Source organism: Papio anubis, chromosome 15, assembly GCF_008728515.1.
Source record: "Papio anubis isolate 15944 chromosome 15, Panubis1.0, whole genome shotgun sequence".
Lineage (NCBI taxonomy): Eukaryota > Metazoa > Chordata > Mammalia > Primates > Cercopithecidae > Papio > Papio anubis.
This window is the reverse complement of record NC_044990.1, coordinates 84416105-84438329: the sequence shown is the minus strand read 5'-3', so window position 1 is coordinate 84438329 and position 22225 is coordinate 84416105. Positions and strand designations below refer to the sequence as shown.

Sequence of the window (22225 nt, the reverse complement as noted above, 5' to 3'; positions counted from 1 at the left end):
GAAGATCTACCAAAACTGGTTGGTTTTGTCAGTACTGAGAAAACAGAATCTATCATCTATCCATCTGTCTGTCTCTCCTCCTCTCTCTCTCTCTCATCTCATACATTTGTAAAGGGTGAATCCGCCTAACCATTCTTATTTAACCAAATGAACAGTAAAAAACACATTACAAAATAAGTGGATGCATGTTTTTATTTTCCAAGAATTAATGTATAAATTTCTTCCTATAGAGTAGGAGAAATAAATTTCTTAAATTAAATATATATTATCTCTAACACTGTGAAATATGAGGTTGGCTCATTCCTCGAAGAAAATGATGTGTTGTGTTAGGACAACAATCTGGATAGCTTAGATTTGATCATATGTGACCATAGGACAACTGTATAGTTTTGTGACATCCTTGTTAACTTTTTCATTCAAAGGGACAGAGTTGCTGGCTGGTGGATTATGGTACAAATAGAAGCATACAGAGAAATGAAGTGAAAAAAACAAAACGAAACACCTGAGGATTAATAGATCTCAGAGGCAACAGACAATTGACTTTGCAGTTTACTTTCTTTTGCGTTTCTTCTGACCTTTCTTCTAACCACATTGTGCAAAACAGTGAAGAATCGTTGATAGGACAAAAATGAAAAACTTCATAAAATAAATAAGTTTGAAGGAGGATTTACAGGAGTTTTTCAATAGCAGGGGGTGACTGTTCTAACTGCAGAACATTTTCGGTCTTCTTTGAGTTACAAGACTATAGAGACGTACAGATAATCTTTGTTTTAAAAAGCTGTGGGATATCCCTTTTAGTTAAAGAAAATCATGCTTACAATTATTGACAATTCCAACCCTTACATTTTATAGCAGAGTAAATATATTTATAATTTGAGGAATATTATCTTTTTCCATTCGGAGGGGTGAGTTATGAGACCTTAAAGTTTGAATTATGTGAAAATGAAAAATTGATTTCTTCATTATTTCTTTCTTCTTAGTTTCTCCTAAAATGCAAGTGGATTACAGACTAGGGAGTTATTGGTAAAAAAAGGCATAAATAAATTCTTTGAAAGCGATCTCCTCACAGTTTGATGTCAGAGAGCAGCACGTGGCCTTCAAGGATGTTGTGCTGGTTCATACCACAAGGAATTGTCCCTGGGGTTCATAAATTCTTTATTATTGTGGTACTGACTGCCCCTATTCAATTTTTACTTAATTTTCTATGGAGACATGTATTTTGACCTTCATTATCATTCTTCATTGAATTTTACCAGTACTTGATAGCACAACTGATTGGTATTTCATTTTACAGCTGGAGAAAATCCAAACAACTTTCAGACTCACCAGGAAAGGCCCAGTTTAATGCTTATTGTTAATGAACACTCCTGTGCACCTGGTTTTATGGTTGGTAAGAAATCATTTCTCTCAAGGGTCCAATTTCTGTAAACCTCCTTTAAACTAGTAAGAAGATAGTATATCGACAAAACTCAAGTTACTCCAAATATTTGGTCTAGAATTTGCTTTTGAAATCCAGAGGATATTAGAAGTAAGAATTTGAAATCCCCTGGGTACAATTGGTTACTATTAAATCTGTGAATGTTTGAAAAGGGTTTAATTCAGATAAAAATGCTTAATTTTAAATTCATATCATAGACTTAACCTCAAAAGGTTAACCGAATTACACCATGTCCTTGACCATTTGAAAAACAAAATGCATTCTTAAACAGTTTTTTTAAAAACAAAGTTTAATAATGATAGCATCTGCTATTTGGAGTGGGGATTCCAAAAAGCGATAGGTTGAATTTACTGTCGAGCTTTATTCTCTCCAGTTGATTAAAAAGTGCTACTTTCAGTGGCAGATGAAGCTCAGCTAGAGAAGTACAGAAGAGAAAATAGCTCTTGGCCCAGCATGTCCCAGAAACCAACTGTTCTCATTTTAAAAGAAACTTTTGTGGTCTTTGGTTCAAATTAATGCCCCATAGGTAGGGGCTTACATTTGCTTTATTTTTGGTTAAATACAGCTATCAAGTTTGAAATACAAAAAAATTCCTGAGAAAAACTTGTAAAATCCTTTGGGCAGTGCTGCTGCAGTGAATCAGAAGCAGATGGGTTCAAATTTCTCTGAAAACACATGGCTCTATGTGTGTGAGAGGGTAATAGGGAGCTTTGCTGAACCCCAAACTAGAGCTGTGTGGCTTCAGGACAGAGCTTCAGATGTGTGAGAGGCTTCTCTGTGGAGTTTTGTTTCCTCATCCCTTATAGAGACCCTCATTAGGAAGATCTGGTTAATATTTCTCTGTTTGAGGGAAAAAGTATGGTGTGAATTTATTTTTCATGCCACAAGTGGTCTTGGTGACTGCCACAAAAATTTTGGATTAACCAATGTTGTGCCCTGTCTTTCCAGTGGTGAAATATTTCCTGCTACATTGAGCCATTTGGTTTTCCAGGGATTTTGCAGTTCACAAAATGAAAGATGCAATTTGTTCAATGGGCCTGTTTCCTATTCTGTCATGAAATGAATGAGCTATGCTTGACTACAAAGGCTGGTTATGATTCAAAGATAGTGAGAATAATGTTTCAGATGTAAGACGGTTGTCTTCAACTTATTTTACTATTAAATCAGTAAACAAGCAGTGCAGAAACAATTAGAGGCATAGACAAAAGTGAGTGTATGCCGCTGTAAGATGTTCTTTTCCCTCGTCATTCTTAAAGAAAGTGGTCATGAAGTTTGTAGTTCTAGCTTTTGAAGAGGGAAAAGCTCCAGAGACGAAACAGAAACTTGCTGCTTTTCATAGTCACCTGATGGGGATGGAGGGGCACAGCCCACACCAGCCATCAGTGAGTGGTCTATCTTATTCCCACATATGAACATCCCTGCTGTGTCATAGTTACCTATTTCACATTTTATTTCTTCCTGTGTTAGGGAATCTACCCAAGGTCTCTGTGTAGCAGGTTCTTCCTTGGTCTACTAGGGTTTAGATTGCATTTTTAGAAAATAAAAGTAAGTTTCTTTCCAGATTTAAATCCCGAATATACCTGAAATTATGTCATACTATGCTGCCTGAAAGCCTCTTAGTCAAAAATCATGACATTCGCTCACACTGAGGCAGAAAAACACGTTCCAGGAGCAAGCGATGTTTCGGTGAGGGGGGTGGTCCTTGCTCCCAGAGCTCCCAAGATGGTGGTGGGTTACTTCCAAGATAGTGGTGGGTCACTTCCAAAATGGCGGCAGGCCACTTCCAAGATGGTGGCAAACCTCGTGTTTTCTGACTTGGGGTTCTTGGCCTCACAGATGCCAAGGAATGGAATCTTGGCCCACGCGGTGAGTGTTACAGCTCTATTAGATCCCAGTGGGTCATGGAAGAGAACCATGGAACCCAGTGAGTAATGTTCAGCTCTATTAGGACGAACCCAGGCACCTAGCCCTGCAGGAACAATGGCAAGCCTTTAGCCCAATCGGGAGTGGCAATGGGCGCCTCACTGGATCAGGAGCACAGGGGACACCCTGCCAGATCTGGAGGGATAGAAGTCAGCGGCAGGTCTGCGATGGCAACAAATAGCAGTGGTGGACGGTGAGTGAAAGCTCAGCTCCAGCTATAACAAAACACAGACCAGAAGAGTGTACTTGCAAGATTTAATAGAGTGAAATAGAGTGAAAACAGAGCTCCCATATAAGGGGAGGGGACCCAAAGGGGGTTGCCATTGCGGGCTGGAATGCCTGGGTTTGTATCCTGATCATTGTCCCTCCCACTGTGCTCTCAGGCAAGAGATGATTGGCTATTTCTTTACCTCCTGCTGTTGCCTAATTAGCATTTCAGTGAGCTCTCCTTACTACCTGGTTGGTCCTGTGTGAGCTAAGTTGCAAGCCCCGTGTTTAAAGGTGGAAGCGGTCACCTTCCCAGCTGGGCTTAGGGATTCTTCGTCGGCCTAGCAAATCCAGCTAGTCCTGTCTCTCAGCGACATTTGCGTTTCTCAACAAGCTGGCAAAATGTGATTCACTGAATTCTGAGTATGTTTTCAACTGGAATGTCTCACTGGAAGGATAATGACACTTGGTAAATTTGCCACAGAAGAGGAATTGAGGTGCTCCACAGAAGAAATTTTTCAGATACTGAAAGTATCATCACTTTTCCTTTTAATTATCTTTAGGAAAGGTTTTTCTGAATGGATTTAGTGCTTCTATAGCATCTTTAGTAGATGGAGCACAGCTTGGATTTCAACTTGCCAGGGTCACGGTTACAAATACATTGAAAATCTGAACATCTATGGAAATTATTCAGTTATCTCAGTTCGGTGAAACAGAATACAGAAACTCAAGCTGGACATGGCGGCATGTGCCTGTGCCTGTGATTCCAGCTACTTTGGAGGTGAAGGTGGGTAGATCGCTTGAGTCCAGGAGTTGAAGGTTACAGTGAGCTATGATCATGCCATTGCATTCCAGTCTGAGCAACAGAGCTAGACCCTGTCTCAAAGAAGAAAGAAAGAGACTCAGAAACTCATTCTAAGTTTTTCTTTGTGTTTTCAGCAAAAGTTCTTCTGCCCATCTTGAGGAAGAATGAAAATGTTTATTAGGAAGAATGAAAATGTTTATTTTCTTCTCTGAGGAGGAGAAACTGGTATTTGTGTTTGCTATGGCTTGGGTGTTTGCTGTGGTTTGGGTGTTTGTCCTCAAAACCTCCTGTTGAAATGTGATCCCCAGTGTTGGAGGTGGGGCCTAATGGAAGGCATTTGGGTTGTAGGGGCAGATCCTTCATGAATAGATTAATGCCCTCCTGGGGAAGGCGTACTTAGTGAGTTCTAGCTCTATTAGTTCTTGGGAAAGTTTCCCTGAGACCTGGGAACAAGAACCTGGTCCTTTCCTTCTGTCTGCAGCTTCCTCTCTCACCCTGTGATCTCCGCACATGCCAGCTCCCTACCACCTTCCTCCATGAGTGGAGGCAGCCTGAGGCTTTTACCAGTCGCCCAATCTTCCAGCCAGCAGAATATTGAGTCAAATAAGCCTCTTTTTCTTTATACATTACTCAGTCTCAGATGTTCCTCTGTAGCAACACAAAAAGACTAAGACAGTGTTTCTAAGGTTATATATTAGAAATATAACATCATTCAACTAGATTAGCTCCTAAGATGCTCTATTTCCAAATACAGTCATATTAGCGATTAGAGCTTGCACATATGGAGCTGGGGAGGCAGGTACAATTCATCCCAGAGAAGGAATGCTCCAGCACAGGAAGTGCTGAGTCAATAGGAACCCTGTGCAAGGCACAGTGCAAATGTCCAGCGGTTATGGTGGGTAGAAGAATGATCCACGCTAGAGTGCAGGCATTACTTGTGATGGCCAGCTGTCGGGCAAGTGAATAGGTGTAACCCTGATGGCCTCCAATAGCCAAGGCATTGTGTGGGTGGGATCAGAATTCTGATTACCCTTTGAGTTCTTGAAAGACTCAATATTGTGAAAATGACCATACTGCCCAAGGCAATCTACAGACTCAATGCCGTTTCTAACTAAACACCTACGTCATCTTTCACAGACTTAGGGAAAAAAAAAAAAAAAACAAACCTAAAATTCATATGGAACCAAATGAGTTCAAATAGCCAAAGCAATTTTAAGCAAAAAGAACAACTCAGCAGGTATCACATTACCTGACTTCAAATGATACTACAAGACTATAGTAACCAAAACAGCATGATACTAGCATAAAAGTAGATAGGTAGACCAATGAAACAGAATAGAGAACCCAGAAATAAAGCCAAATACTTACAACCAATTGGTCTTCAACAAATCATACAAAAACATAAACTGGGGAAAGGACACCCTATTCAGTAAATGGTGCTGGGAAAACTGGCTAGCCCTGTGTAGAAGAATGAAACTAGATCCCCATCTCTCACCATATACATAAAGCAATTCAAGATGGATTAAATGCTTAAATATAAGAGCTGAAACCATAAAAATCCTAGAAGAAAACCTAAGAAAAACTCTTCTGGATATTGCCCTAGGCAAAAAGTTAATGATTAAGACCCCAAAGCAAATGTGACAAAAATAAAAATAATTAAATGGGACCATATTAAACTAAAAAGCTTCTGCACAGCAAAAGAAATAATAATCAGAGTAAACAAACAATCCACAGAATGGGGAAAAAAATTCACAAACTGTGCATCTGACAAAGGACTAATATCCAGAAAGTACAAGAAACTCATATCAGCAAGAAAAGAACAAATAATCCCATCAAAAAGTGGGCAAATACCATGAATAGACACTCCTCAAAAGAAGATTATCAAATGGCCAAAAAATATGAAAAAATGCTCAACGTTACTAATTCTCAGGGAAATGCAAATTAAAACCACAATGAGATACCACCTTACCCCAGTCAGAATAACCATTATTAAAAAGTCAAAAAAACACTAGATGTCAGCAATGGCTGTGGTGACAGGGAACACTTAGATATTGCTGGTGGGAATGTGTATTAGTACAACTTCTATGCAAAACAGAATGGAGAGTTCTCAAAGAACTAAAAGTAGATCTACCATTCGATCCAACAATCCCACTACTAGCTATCTACCCAAAGGAAAGTCTTTCTATCAAAAAGACACTTGCATGCAAATGTTTATCACAATACAATTCACAATTGAAAAGATGTGGAACCAACATAAGTGCCCATCGACCAATGAGTCGATAAAGAAAATGTAGTCTATATGTATACACCATGGAATACTACTCAGCTATTGAAAAGAATGGAATAATAATAGTTTGCAGCAATTTGGAAGGCGCTGGAGGCCATTAATATAAGTGAGGTAACTCAGGAATGGAAAACCAAATACCATATGTTCTCAGTTATAAATGAAAAGCACTAAGCTATGGATAAAATGGACATTGCAGACTCAGAGGGGGAAGGGAGGGAAGGCATTGAAATATACATACTATATGTTGGGTACAATGTACACTACTCAGGCAATGGGTGCCTTAAAATCTCAAACTTCACCAGTATACAATTCATAACCAGCTTGTACCTCCAATTAAAATTAAATTTAAATTAAAAAATAAAGTTTTGTAAAAAACTTTAGAAGCTTTAGAAACTCCAGTTTTGCATTTGAATGTGGTTGTGCTTTTGGGGGCTACTGAGGTATGTAGAACTGTTTACTTGGAAAATACATGTCCACGAGACAGTGTCATTGTAAAGATCTACTAGAAACTCCTACTGCATTCTCCTATTTCTGTTATGCTGCCTTGTTTTACACAAAATTTTCTCTCATTAAGGGAAAAGAGAGTTTAGTGTTTTTTTGTGTAGTGAATCAGGTGGATTTAAGCACTGAACATTTTTTTTTTTCCATTTAGGTTTTTAAAAATGTAACATTTGGTACAAAATTGAAAAAAATTTTGCTAGAAAGTTAATCTAGGTATTCTCTAATAACTTAGAATTTGGAAAAATTTTTCTCATTTATAATCAATCTTAGAGCATACATGTTTGTTTATTTATTTATTTATTTAATTTTATTTTCAGACAAAGTCTCACTCTGTCATCCAGGCTGGAGTGCAATGGCGCGATCTTGGTTCACTGCAACCTCCGCCTCCCAGGTTCAAGCGATTCTCGTGCCTAGCCTCCCGAGTAGCTGGGACTACAGGAACCTGCCACCACGCCCAGCTAATTTTTTTGTATTTTTAGTAGAGACAGGGTTTCACTATGTTGGTCAGGCTGGTCTCAAACTCCTCACCTCAGGTGATCCACCCGCCTTGACCTCCCAAAGTGCTGGGACTACAGGCGTGAGTCAGCGTGCCCAGCAGGAGCATATATGTTTTAAATACCTTTCACAATAGTTGTTTGGGTAGAGCATGCAGGACATTTCCATGTATACTTCTCTACGTGTCAGCTCATTTCATGTGCTGGCCAGTTATATGTAAATTTGTCTGCCCAACTGGAGCAGGGCTGTGGAGAGTAGGAGGTGCCAATTAAGTCCAAACTCTATCTTGATATTCCTCACCACCTCCTCTATTGAAATGAAATGGCTTCAGACTTCAGTGTCTAACATTGAGTCATTGATTCCACTGTCTGTTTTTTCTTTTAAATTTTTAATACCTCTGAAGCCTTTGAATAATAAACCACTGATTTTCCCAAGAATGTTTCCATAGAAATTATATGGAGGACTGGATTGGAGGCAATCTAGGAATGTAAAAGTGAATAAAAGCGACATTAACTAGATACATACTATTTTTGTGGTGGTGGCTCTCCTAACAGAACACCACACGATTTTCTTGCCAGATTCTTTTTTTTTTTTCTGTAAAACCCACTGACGGATATTTCTGGTGTACCAATTTCTACTTAACAATACTGAGTCTCCCCCTAGTTAGTCCTTGTACATTTCAGTCTTACCAGTTCAGCGAGCACCTCCTTACCAAGAATCCATTGTTGTTTGGTATCCTCCACATTTGGTAAAGCTAGTTGTACTTGGTTTGTAATTAAACAATACAATTTAGTAGTACATACAATGATGAAAAACAAGTGCAGAAAGAAAGCATTGTTGTTATGCAAATCAAGTTGAATGCTTTACAACAATTCAGTAAAAACTTGTTACTAAAAATAATTCTTGCCAATTAATTGTAGATAAGTTAAATGAAAAAGGAAAGTCATAAAAGTCTAGAATGATTCTGCATTTAGATGTCTTCACAACTATCTTTGCAATCTCACTTAACTTGAAGAAATAGAAACCTAAATCACAGGTGGTGTGTTAAAGGGAGTTCTGAGTGAGAAAGGTAATGTTGGATTTCACCCAGAGGATTCATATTCAGAGAATGAATCTTGGCCCTACATTCATTGACTGGCAAATGAATATGCATTTGTATGTTTTTAGTTACAATGGTTAGAATGTGTCGTTTTCTTTTCTTTTTTCTTTTTCTTTTTTTTTTTTTGAGCCAGAGTTTCGCTCTTGTTGCCCAGGCTGGAGTGCAAGGGCATGATCTCGGCTCACACAACCTCCACCTCCCGGGTTCAAGCCATTCTCCTGCCTCAGCCCCCCTAGTAGCTGGAATTACAGGCATGCGCCACCACGCCCAGCTAATTTTGTATTTTTAGTAGAGATGGGGTTTCTCCATGTTGGTCAGTCTGGTCTTGAACCCCCGGACCTCAGGTGATCCGCCCACCTCGGCCTCCCAAAGTGCTGGGATTACAGGCATTAGCCACCACACCCATTCTGAAAGTGTCGTTTTCATCCTACTCTTTTTAAATCAACTTTTTCAATTAACTCACCAAGTGCAGGTGCCAATCATATTAAGTAGGAGTGCTGCTGCTGTATAAAAGATACCTATATTGTTTAAGCAGGAGGGACAGTTTTGTGTAAGAGGACATTAGGAAAATTCAAAACTATATTGTTTGTCTGGAATTACTGGCTACAATTTAATAAAGTTACAGAAACAACAGCATAATTATAGGATAACAAAAACTAGCTTCCTATCTCTGCAGCTGAATATTTGCCAAAAAGATGGGATCTTGGGTAAAATACGTTATGAACAAAGAGGCACAAAGGTGCATGGCAGTTTGGGGACGCAAGGAGATTTGATCAAGGGGGTAGCTCATGTTGGCTGTAAGTGAGATAATGTATAAATAATTCTGCAGGAATAGGAGATGATTCTGTAGGAAATAGGAAGTAATTGAAAACATCCCTAATAAACTTACAAAAAGGCTGATTTCAGTTCAATTTAAGGACATATGTATGAAAGCTGTTGGGGAATGTACAGACTTATGAGATATTAAGTCACTAAAGAGAGTTTGCATCAGGAGTTTTTGGCAGATTTTTCTTCCCTGCCTCCCTTTTGGCATACTCTTTTCAAAATCATATTATTAAATGCATAAAATAAAATACTTAGCATTTCAAAGAAAACAAATCCTCTTTTATAATAATTATAAACATAATTTAAAAGGCACATTTTGACATAGCATATATGCTTCGTTGTACATCCACTAAATAGCAACGTCTGATACTGGGTCTATTTGATGAGCACGATGAATATTTAGAGATGTCTGATATGAAAATACAGGTAATTTCAATTGATGACAAGTATCAGGTAGTGCTAGTACAACTTTGGCTCGTTTAGATTCATCATTGAAGGAAGCGAAAAGAAAGGCATAATTTTATATTTTCCCATAAAATTTCAAGGATTTCCTGAATTCCATCCATTGTATAGGTTACATTAGGGCTTATGTGATTCTGTAAATTACCGTGAAATGTTTTGATTGACAATAACTAATTAGAGGCATCAGAAGATTCATTAATATATAGAGAGATAATAATATATACTTTTTTCCCCCCAAAGTTTTTAGATAATCTCAGGAGAGAGTGCTTATGAGACACTTTCTCTTTCTGAACATACATTTGTAAAATGTTGAAATTTTTACAATGAGCATGTATTATTATTAGAAGAAAATGCATTTTAAAATTACTGGTTTCTAATATAAATAAAAGGAAGGAAGGAGGGAGGGAGGGAGGGAAGGAGAGAGGAAGGAAAGAAGGAAGGACAGAAGGAAGGAAGGAAGGAAAGAAGGAAGGAAGGAAGGAAGGGAAGGAAGGAAGGAAAGAAGGAAGGAAGGAAAGAAGGAAGGACAGAAGGAAGGAAGGAAAGAAGGAAGGAAGGGAGGAAGGAAGGAAGGAAGGGAGGAAGGAAGGAAGAAAGGAAGAAAGGGAGGGAGGGAGGAAGGAAGGAAGAAAGGGAGGGAGGAAGGAAGGAAGAAAGGGAGGGAGGAAGGAAGGAAGGAAAGAAGGAAGGAAGGAGAGGAAGAAGGAAGGAAGGGAGGAAGGACAGAAGGAAGGAAGGAAAGAAGGAAGGAAGGAAGAAAGGAAGGAAAGAAGGAAGGAAGGAAGGAAGGAAGGGAAAAGGCAAAACAGAAGACACAACCTGCCTTTCCATCAATAGAGAAACGGTTAACTCAGTTACAATCATTTCTACCTATAGAATACTGAATGTGTTTGATAAGATTTAAAAAAAATCAATGATACATACATATTCACTGAGTACTACACTTGAGGTTTTTTGTGCTTTATTGTATGTACATTATACATCAATAAAAAAGTTAAGAACAATCAAACTTTGATGAAAAAAACTTTAGAGGAGAGCAACAAGGATGGCAGGAGATCTCGGAATTGAAACCAGATGTAAAAAGACAGGAAGAACTAGAGAAATGTTATTAGAAAGGGAGAAGAACTAAGGTTTACAGGATGGTTTACAAAAATAATTGAAAGGTTATCTTGCAGAACAGGTGGAAAAAATTAATGTTGAAGACCCAGGCAAACATATTCCAATGTAAAGATGACAATTTATGCTAAGTCAGTTTTCTGTCAAAGTAATGATGATATAATGAAATAAAAAGAAGTATGTATTTGGTCCTGGCATAGCGCTCCGAGAGTCCTTGTAATTTCTTCGTGATGGGGGTGAGAGGAGCATCTTTTGCTGTAGTATTTGGTCTTAATCTCCAGTTAATGACACAAGAGCTTCTAACACCTTTGGAATCTCCAGAGTGATAAGTGTCTTTTTGTGTGCTGAGATGACTGGTGGCTGGGGGACCCTAGATAGATGTGAGATGGGAACTGGCTGTTAAAAGAACCAGCCCTGTGAGTAGAGGGTTAAACCTCTCAGCCCCATCCCTGGACCTCTGGAGAGGGCAGAGGGGCTGGGGATTGAGTCCAATCACCAATGGCCAATGACTTAAACAATGTTTTCTACTTCATGGAACCTCTATACAACTCCCAAAATGACAGGGTTTGGAGAGCTTCCAGTTTGGTGAATACACTGAGGTGCTGGGAGGGAGTGGCCCAAAGAGGACGGAAGCTCTGCAGCACTTACCCACATGCTTTTTCGGTGCATCTCTTTTTTTTGACTGATCTTTGAGTTGGGTCCAGATAAAAGTGATTTCCTGTGTTCTTTGAGCTGTTAATGGCAAATTACTGAACCTGAGGAAGGAGTTGTGGGAAGCCCCTGGCATCACCACCTGTACGTCAGAAGTACAGATAGCCCAGACTTCCACTTGGCATCTGAAATTGGGGAAAATGGGTGGGACTGGCCCTTTCACTTGTGGGATCTGTGCTAATTCCAGGTAGTTTGTGTTAGAACTGAATTAAATTCTTGAATACCCAGATGGTGTCCAGAGAGTTAGAGAATTGGTTATTTGAGTGGAAGAACCTCACACACTGGATATCAGAAGTGTTGGGAGTATAAACATATCATGGTAATAATCAAGTATTCAGGGAGAGGCCAGAAACTAAGAGTAACAAGTTTCCAATGATCCTTTTAGATGGAGAGAATCTCTAAGATTCTTTCCACTTCTAGCAATCTCTGGTTCTTTGGTGATTGGTGTGAATGGTAAGAAATGTTATTGGGGGCTTTGTTTTCTTAAAAAACCTCATGGTACTCTTGGTATTTGAATTACAGCTTGATGTGTGAAAGAGCGTTATAGTAACACACCTCTGACTCCCAGGCTTGTGAAGAAAGTCAGCAATAGCTGTCTTGAAGTCTTGCAGATAGTAATCTTTAAGCAAATATGTATTAAAATGTGAATATAAAATAAAGCTCTAAAATTCGGGGAAATTCAGTAAAGCTTGATAGTCAACATTAAGCATTTAGGAATTACCAAGTATTTGAACATATAATTCTAATAATTGATAAAATCCAGTGGTATAATCACTGTATCATAATCGTAATTAAAGGCTGAAAATGTTTCCTGAATGTTCATACCAGCAATGAGTTTCCAAAATTTTAGGCTAGAGATTTATAAAGTGGATATCCAATTGTTTGATGCCGTATTTAAATTGGTTTGACTAATTTGAACTATCTGGTGTCAGTTACATTGTCTGAGACTCAGAACAGGTTATATAGTCAAATACACATGTCAAACATTGAATTAGTTACCTCCTAGATTTGAACTCAAGTTTTTGATGATTTGATTATAGGTCTAGGCATAATAGTGACTTATTTGGGTTAGACACTGATAGATAATAATATAAAATTTTGAAATTCTACTAATGACTGTTTTATTTGCTTATTCATTTAGCTTCTTCAGTAATAACTTAGTATTAGTTCAATAGTATTCAGACTATATTAAATGCAGGCTGAAGAGTAAGGTCACAACGCTGAGATTCAACATGTGTCAGATGTAAAAGCATCAGGAATTTGGGGAAGATGAAAAACCAGGCTTTTGATGTGACCTGATGTAACTGAGTAACTCACAAAGTCACAAGTCAGCTTTTGACTATAAAAGAGACATCTGATCAGATTGTCATGCACTATGGTTAATGGAGTGTTGCAAGGACTTTGACACAAACCATTACCCACTATTTACTTATTCAAAGCAGAAACTTACTGGAAAATTGAGTGAAATTATCCATACTTTAACAGTTTTGAGCAGATTGCATTATTATCAACATTTCTAAAACACACCCTTCTGAACATATAGGTATTAAGTATTACTGCATTCTGTTACAGTACTTTAATTGTCATGTTTCACAAGACTGTTTCTATCCTCAGAATATGAAGTAACATTGCATAAGTGTGGGAGATTTAATACCTACAGTTAGATCTGGGATTCATCAGTAGCTGTGCTATTTGAAGGATGTGATAGCCCAGAAAGTAGTTTAACTTTCACACTCTTCTTTTCTCGGCAGTCCTGTTTTATTTCCAGATTTCTTTCTCTGCTTTTTTTTTTTTGAGACAGAGTCTGGCTCTGTCGCCCAGGCTGTAGTGCAGTGGTGCGATCTTGGCTCACTGCAAGCTCCGCCTCAGGTTCACGCCATTCTCCTGCCTCAGCCTCCCGAGTAGCTGGGACTACAGGCACCCGCCACCATGCCTGGCTAATTTTTTGTATTTTTAGTAGAGGCAGGATTTCACCATGTTAGCCAGGATGGTCTCGATCTCCTGACCTCGTGATCTGCCCGCCTCAGCCTCCCAAAGTGCTGGGATTACAGGTGTGAGCCACCATGCCCAGCCTATTTCCAGATTTCTAACACTAGTTCTTAATTTGGGTTCTTTGGACAAAATTATATAGTAAACCAAACATAAACTTTCTTGTGCTTTAGGCTAATTGAAAGAAACCTTTTCTAATAAGAGATAACTCTGAAACTCAGTGAATAGTTTGGATATTATTATATTTTAAATCGATTGTTAACATTATATGGGATTGGGTGCAATGACTCACACATGTAATCCCACCACTTTGGGAGGCCGAAGCGGGTGGACCACTTGAGGTCAGGAGTTTGAGACCAGCCTGGCCAATATAGTGAAATCCGTTGCTACTAAAAATACAAAAATTATCCAGGCATAGTGGCACACTGGCTGTAATCTCAGCTACCCGGAAGGCTGAGGTGGGAGTATCACTTGAGCCCAGGAGGTAGAGTTTGCAATGAGCCAAGATTGCACCATTGCACTCCAGCCTGGGTGACAGAGCAAGACTCCATCTCAGAAAAACAAAAAACAAAAAACAAAAAAACACATTATATGGGAATATGTTTTTCCAATTTCTGTTGTGGCCATTAAAGGTAAATTAGAGCTGAGTTAAAAATTGTCTTTTCAAGTCCTGCAAAGTCATAATGCACAAGTAAAATGGGAGAAACTGCCAACAAATATTAATGTTAAAATGTAAGAGTACTTAAACATATTAAGTAAATGTATTCCAAAGCCTCTTTATTCTTAATTAGTTTGTATCTTTTTCTTTTTAACTGACATGTAATAATTGTACATGTTTACGGGATACAGAGTGATATTTTGATGCATGTGATAATTGTATACATGTATACAAATGCAATGATTAAATTAGGGTAATTGTGATATCCATCACCTCAAACATTTCTATTTCTTTGTGTTGGGAACATTCAAAATCCTCTCTTCTAGGTTTTGAACATATATAATAAATTATCATTAACTGTATTCATCCTACAGTGCTATAGCACACCATAACTTATTCCTCTTATCCAGCTATAACTTCGCATCCATTATCCTCTCCCTCTCCTTCCCTTCTTCCCATCCTTCCCAGTCACTAATAACCATAATTCTCTCTCGACTTCTATGAGCTCTTCTTCCTTAACTCCCACACAGAGTGACAACATGTAATATTTATATTTCTGTGCCTGACTTATTTAACTGAACATAATGTCTTCTAGTTTCATCCATGAATGACAAGATTTCATTATTTTTTATGGCTGGATAGTATTTGATTGTGTATATATACCACATTTTTAAATTCATTCATCCATATTTGGAATACTTGTATTGATTCCATATCTTGGCTATTATAAATAGTGCTGCAATAAACATGGGAGTGCAGATATGTCTTTGACATACTGATTTCATTCTTTTGGACATCTACCCAGTGGTGTGATTACAGAATCATTTGGTAGTTGTAGTTTTGATTTTATGAGGAGACTGCATACTGTTTTCCATAGTGGCTGTACTAATTTACCTTCCCACCAATAGTGTGTAAGTGTTCCCCATTCTTCACATCCTCATCAGCACTTGTTTTATCTTTTTGGTAACAGCCATGTAACAGGAACGAAGTGGTATTTCATTGCAATTGCAATTTGCATTTCCCTTGTGATTAGCGCTCTTGAGCATTTTTCCTATACCTGTTAATTATTTGCATGTCTTTCTGAGAAATGTCTACTAAGGAGTTTTGCCACTTGTTATTCTAGTTATTACTTTTTCTATTAAGAGTTTAATATATTCTTGATATTACCCCTTGTCAGGTGCATTGTTTGCAAATATTTTCTCCCATTTTTTCAGGTTGCCTTTTCACTCTTTGTTTTCTTTGCTGAGCAAAAGCTTTCTGTTTGATGTAATCCCATGTGTCTATTTTTGCTTTTGCTGTCTGTAAGTCTTATTTAAAAAATTCTTGCCTACCCCACTATTGTCATTTCCCCTATATTTTCTTCTAGTAGTTTTATAGTTTCATGTTTTATATTTAAGCCTTCAATCCATTTTGAGTTAATTGTAGTATACGGTGTGAGGTAGGGGTCTAGTTTTATTCTTCTGCACATGTATATCCAATTTTCTCAGCACCGTATATTAAAGAGACTGCCTTTTCCCCAATGTGTGTTATTGGCATCTTTGTTGAAAATCAGCCGTAGGAGCATGAATTTACTTTTGGGTTCTCTATTCTGTCTTACTGTTCTATGTGTATGTTTTTATGTGTATGTTTTTATGTGTTATGTGTATGTGTATGTTTTTATGCCAGTATCATGCTGTTTTGGTTACTGTAGCTTGTAGCATATAGTGTGATTCCTCTAGCTTCATTTTTTGTACAGGATTCCTTTGGTTACTTGGGGTCTTTTCTGGTTCTATATGAATTTTAGGATTTTATTTCTCTGAATTTTGGTAGAATTACATTGAATCTGTAGATTGCCTTGGGTAGTATGGCCTTTTTATCAATATTAATTCCTCTAATCTATGAATATGGGATATCTTTTCATTTACTTGTGTCTTCTTCAATTTCTTTCATTAATGTTTTATAGTTTTCAGTGTGCAAATCTTTTATGCCTTGCTTAAGGTTATTCCTACATATTTAATTTTTTGTAGTTATTATAAATAGAATTATTTTCTTCTGTTACCATATAGAAATGCTACTGATTTTTGTAGCTTGATGTTGTATCCTGAATTTTTACTGAATTTATTAGTTCTACCAGTTTTTTGGTAGAATTTTTAGGGTTTTCTATCTATAAGATCACATCATCTACAAACAGGGACAGTTTGACTCCCTCATTTCTAATTAATTTGCCTTTAATATGTTTCTCTTGCCTAATTGCTCTGTCTAGAATTTCCAGTACTGTGTTGAATAGGAATGGTGAAAGTATGCATCCATATCTTGTTTCTGATTTTAGAGAAAAAGCTCTTAGCTTTTTTCTTGTTCAGCATAATGTTATTTGTGAATTTGTCATGTGTGTTTTTTATTGTGTTGAGGTACATACCTTCTATGCTAATTTGTTGAGAGTTTTATTACAAAAGAATGTTAAATTTTGTCAAATGCTTTTTCTGCATTTATTTAAGTGATCATATGGCTTTTGTCTTTTTGTTAATATTATGTATCACATGTATTAATTTGCATATGTTGTACTATCTTCTCATTCCTGGGATGAATCCCATTTGACCATAGTAAATGATGTTTCTAACGTGCTGTTGAATTAGGTTTGTTAGCTTCTTGTTGAGAATTATTGCATCTATATTCATCAATTATATTCTTATTTTTCCTCTCTGTTTACTTGTCAGGTTTTGAAGTTACTGGCCTAGCGAATGCTGGCCTAGCAAAATGAATCTGGAAGTATTTCCTCCTCTTCCATAATTGTTTGAGAAGAATTGGTATTAGTTCTTTAAATGTTTGGTAGAATTCAGCAGTGAAGTTATGAGGTCCTTCACTTTTTTTTTCTTTTTTTGATGGAAGATTTGTATTACTGATTAAATTTCTTTACTGCTACTGGTCTGTTCAGATATTCTCTTTCTTCATAATTTAACCTTGGTTGGTTTGTATGTATCCAAAATTTATCCATTTCTTCTATGTTCTCAAAGTTGTTCATAGTAGTCTCTTATGATCCTCTGTATTATGTCTCCTGTTTCATCTCTGTTTTTATTAGTTTGGATTTGTTTTTCTTTTTTCTTATTTAGTCTAGCTAAAGATTTATTGATTTTGTTTACTACTTCAAAAACCATATCTTCATTTTATTGATTTTTTTAGTCACTATTTTATTTTTTTCTCTGAACTTTGTTCTTTCCTTCCTTTTAGCAATTTTGCATTCAGTTTATTCTTGTTTTTCTAGTTCCTTTAGGTGCATGGTTAGTTTATTATTATTATTATTATACTTTAAGCTCTGGGATACATGTGCAGAACGTGCAGGTTTGTTATATAAGTATACACGTGTTATGGTGGTTTGCGGCACCCATCAACCCGTCATCTACATTAGGTATTTCTCCTAATGTTATCCTTCCCCTAGCCCCCCACACCCTGACAGACCCTGGTGTGTGATGTTCCCCTCCCTGTGTTCATAGGTTCTTATTGTTTAACTCCCATTTATGAGTGAAGTCATAGTCTTTGGAAATAATCTTCTGAGATATATGCTAATCATCTAATGGTGATTCTCTTACATGTGACTTGATGGTTTTCTATTGCAGCTTTTAGAATTCTTTGTCTTTGACTTTTGACAGTTTGATTATGATGTGCCTTGGAGAGGATTTACCTGAGTTGAATCTTATTGGGAACTTTTAAGCTTCTTGAATCGGGATGTTCATGTCTCTCCCAAGACTTAGGAATTTTTCAGCTATTATTTTGTTAAATAAGTTTTTTGAGCCTTTCTCCATTTCTAACTCCTGTAACACAAATATTTGTTTGCTTAATGGTATTTCATAAATCCTAGTATCTTCATTCTTATTCTTCTTTCTTTTTTTTGTTTTTCTCTGGCTGGATTATTTCCAAAGACCCATCTTCAAGTTCAGAAATTCTTTCTTCTGCTTTATCTAGTCTGTTGTTGAAGATCTCAATTATTATTTTTTATTTTATTCATTGAATTCCTCAGCTCTAATATTTGTTTGACTTTTCTTTATGATATCTACCTCTTTGTTAAATTTCTCATTCAGATCATTAATTGTTTTTCTGATTTTATTGTCTTGTTTGTCTGTATTCTCCTGTGCCTCACTCAGTTATCTTAAGATCATTATTTTGAATTACTTTTGAGGAATTTCATAAATATTATTTCCTTTGATGTCTGTCACTGGAGACTTATTGTATTTCTTTGCAAATTTCGTGTTTCCTTGTTTTTTCATGTTTCTTGTGTCCTGACACTGATATATGTGCATCTAGTGGAACAGTCATTTTTTTCTCATTTTATGGAGTAGCTTTTGTAGGAAGAGACTTTTTTTCTTTAGATGGGAATTGGTGTTGATTGGGAATGGTGTATTGGTTGGGTGTTGATTGGGAGTAGGGTGTTGACTGGAAATGGTATGTTGGCTTTTGTTTTGGGTGGACTTAGTAGCATGGTCTCCATGCAGATTGTTCAGTTGTAATCTTTGTCTGCATTGTCTGTGATTGTCTCAGTGGCCTGGGCTGCTGTAGTTTGTAACAGCAGTGGCATGATCCAAAACCTCTTTTAACCAAGAGAATTAAATGTATTTACCGATGAATGTTTTATGTATATTATGTTATCCATTGATCAATGAATATAACAACAGACTTTGATTACGTTTTTCTGTTGTTTTTTTTTTTAAGTATTTCAAACAGGATAGATGTTTTCCTTTGCCTTAAAATATTTCCAAAGAAGAGTTTTGCAAAAAAATGAACCAATTTAATAATAAATAACTCCCATAATCTAAAATTTAATCCTGGATATCTTGATCTTTGTCCTAGAACAATCTTTTAATTCTAGTTTTCGTATTAGTTGAAAGTCTGGTACATATTGTAAGATGAAATTAATTCTTTCATCTTACAGCCTAGTGGCATTAAGATGAGGCCTAACGTTAAGCATATCAGTCACATACCTAACTTGAGAAAAATTCCACTGGAAAGCTTTTTAAACATCAGCAATAACATCTGAAGTAATTACAAAGTTCAAGCACCAACTTAAATGAAAGGCTACCTCCTTTATTCACTAGTTGAATATTATAATGTTAAAAATCATTAAAGTACCTGTAAGGTGAATTAATAATGTAGCATTTTATTACCTATATATTCATTGAAGAATTATATTTTCAGCCCAGAGATTTTTACGGAAAGATCATTTCTAAAAACATTGTATGCAAAATTCTGAAAGCTACTGCTTCAAAAAAATTCGCTACTGAAAGGTCAATGAATTCTGAAGGGCCTATAAGTCTTGTTTGAAGCATATATTCTGCTTCTAAAATTACAGTCATAACAAATTCCTCAGACAATGCCACCTGACGAGCCTTCAAATGGTCACTAAAGTCATATTGTGATTTCATCATCAATCTAGTAGATTAAAAATAGACTATCTCTTATTTTAGAAGACTGAACATGAATAAATGAAATAAGTTGAAATATGACTTATATTGGCAGCAAGGTAAGATTTTCACATGAAACAACTTGATAGGTGTTTAAGGGATATGCAATTTTATAATACCATGACAAAACAAACTTCTTTTATTCTTTTAATATAATAGACTCTAGCCAATGGTGGTGTTGCATTTTGTGCCTTGACTAGTGAGAATAAGACAGATGTAAAAAGGAAGACAACTGCAGGCAGAAATTAAACTATAAAACAGGGAAGAAGAAGAGTGAGAGGTATTGCTTTAAAGCTATGCTTGTTGTTGGAACTGTGCTATGTAAATATATACCTGTCACCTTTACTGTGTCTTGCATTCCTATCTTAACCAGAAGCTGGGAAAACACCCTTTTATTTACGGCTTGCTGACTGGTGCCACCTTGCTTTTGGTTCTTGACTGGTGTTGAAATTATAATTCAGAAGCTATACTTTTATATTATAAATAATATTTGTCATTTTCTGATTGTGAAAGTAGCATATGCTGAAAATTCAATAAATTAAAAATGGACAATGGCAAAAGAAAATTAAATGCCACCACTAACCCACCACCAAGGGTTTCATCTTGTTGTAATTCATCTACATATAAATTTACATGAAATAGTACTTTTAAGAATGTGTTGTTTTGAGTTTACTAAAAATATGTTGTCTCTTTAGAACAGTGACGGAGGCAGTGAAGGAACTTCAGTATAGGAGATGGCATCTCATTTCTTCACTGTTCTCACAAAGGTGACCAGCTGTGTGACAAATCCTTGGAATCTGGAGCTAACCCCTGAGGGGTGAGTTTTGTTTTTATATCGGGAAGGTTTGTGCATTTGTTAAAATGCTTTTAATTATAAGTAATAATACTTGATTAACTGAAATGTAGACAAAGGCAGCTTACTTTTCTTCACATAAAGAGAAGGCCAGCTATTCACCAGCTATTCATCTTCAGTTGGATGGCTCAGGTTTCTGACTTCTCTTTCAGTCTTCTCCTGATGGTCTTAAAATGCCAGTTGCTGCAAACATCATAAACTTTGATAATCATATCTAAAGGCGGAAAATCATTGGGATGTACAGGAAGGGATGTTTCTGGGATGGGATGGCAAGTTCCTCACCCTGTGGGTCTCTTTTTATTAGAAAATAATATTTTTCTTTTTATTATTTTTGTTTAATTTCAATAGGTTTTTGGGAAACAGGTCGTGTTTGGTTACGTGCATAAGTTCTTTAGTGGTGATTTCTGAGATTTTGGTGGACCCATCAGCTGAGCAGTGTACACTATACCCAAAGTGTAGTCTTTTATCCCTCATCCCGCTTTCACCCTTTCACCTTAGTCCCCAAAGTCCATTGTATCATTCTTGTCTTTGCATCCTCGTATCTTAGTTCCCACTTATGAGTGAGAACATACAATGTTTGGTTTTCCATTCCTGAATTACTTCACATAGAGTAATGGTCTCCACTTCCAGACTGCTGTGAATGCCATTATTTAATTCCTTTTTATGGCTAAGTAGTATTCCATGATATATATTTACCACAATTTCTTTATCCACTTGTTGACTGATTGATGGGCATTTGTGCTGGTTCGATATCTTTGGACTTGTGAATTGTGTTGTTATAAACTTGCATGTGCAAGTATCTTTTTCATAGAATGACTTCTTTTCCTCTGGGTAGATACCAAGTGGTGGGATTGCTGGATCAGGTAGGTCTACTTTTGGTTCTTTAAGGAATCTTCACACTGTTTTCCATAGAGGTTGTACTACTTTACATTCCTACTAGCAGTATAGAAGTTTTCTCTGTTCACCACATCCACTCCAACATCTATTATTTTTTGATTTTTTGATTATGGCCATTCTTGCAGGAGTAAGGTGGATCATGTGGTTTTGATTAGCATTTCCCTGATTACTAGTGACATTGAGCATTTTTTAGGAAATAATATTTTTCTTGGAAGATGCTCAAATGATACCCGCTTAAATTGATCAAAATGGGATCACATGCCTGATCCTAAACCAATAACCGGTTAGGTAAAAAAGAATTACCATAATTGGCTTATCTTACTTTTCTTTCATGCTTTGAGGGTATGAGAGGAGCACACATCCCACCCCGCAATTGGATTTCATTAAACTAAAGAAAAAAGAGCAAAAGTGAGCCTTATAGAAAACTGATAGTACCTACCACATCTTACCATTTCAGCTTAGCAATTGGGCATCACAATCATGTCAGGATTTCTGTCCCTATCATGTTACCTAATCATAAAGCTCATATT

The 22225-nt window shown here is 36.8% G+C and overlaps 1 long non-coding RNA gene across 3 annotated transcripts in view; it reads left to right on the top strand.

Annotated features, from left to right (window-relative positions):
• The window catches only part of LOC103879457, a 78016-nt gene that overhangs the window by 20817 nt on the left and 34974 nt on the right, over nt 1-22225 (top strand). For 2 of the 3 annotated variants that reach the window (XR_640081.4, XR_002518533.2), the window contains exons 3-4: nt 1295-1390; nt 20641-20762. This is a non-coding gene — a long non-coding RNA (uncharacterized LOC103879457). The remainder of the gene's footprint in view (nt 1-1294; nt 1391-20640; nt 20763-22225) is intronic. The other variant, XR_002518534.2, reaches the window with a different exon arrangement.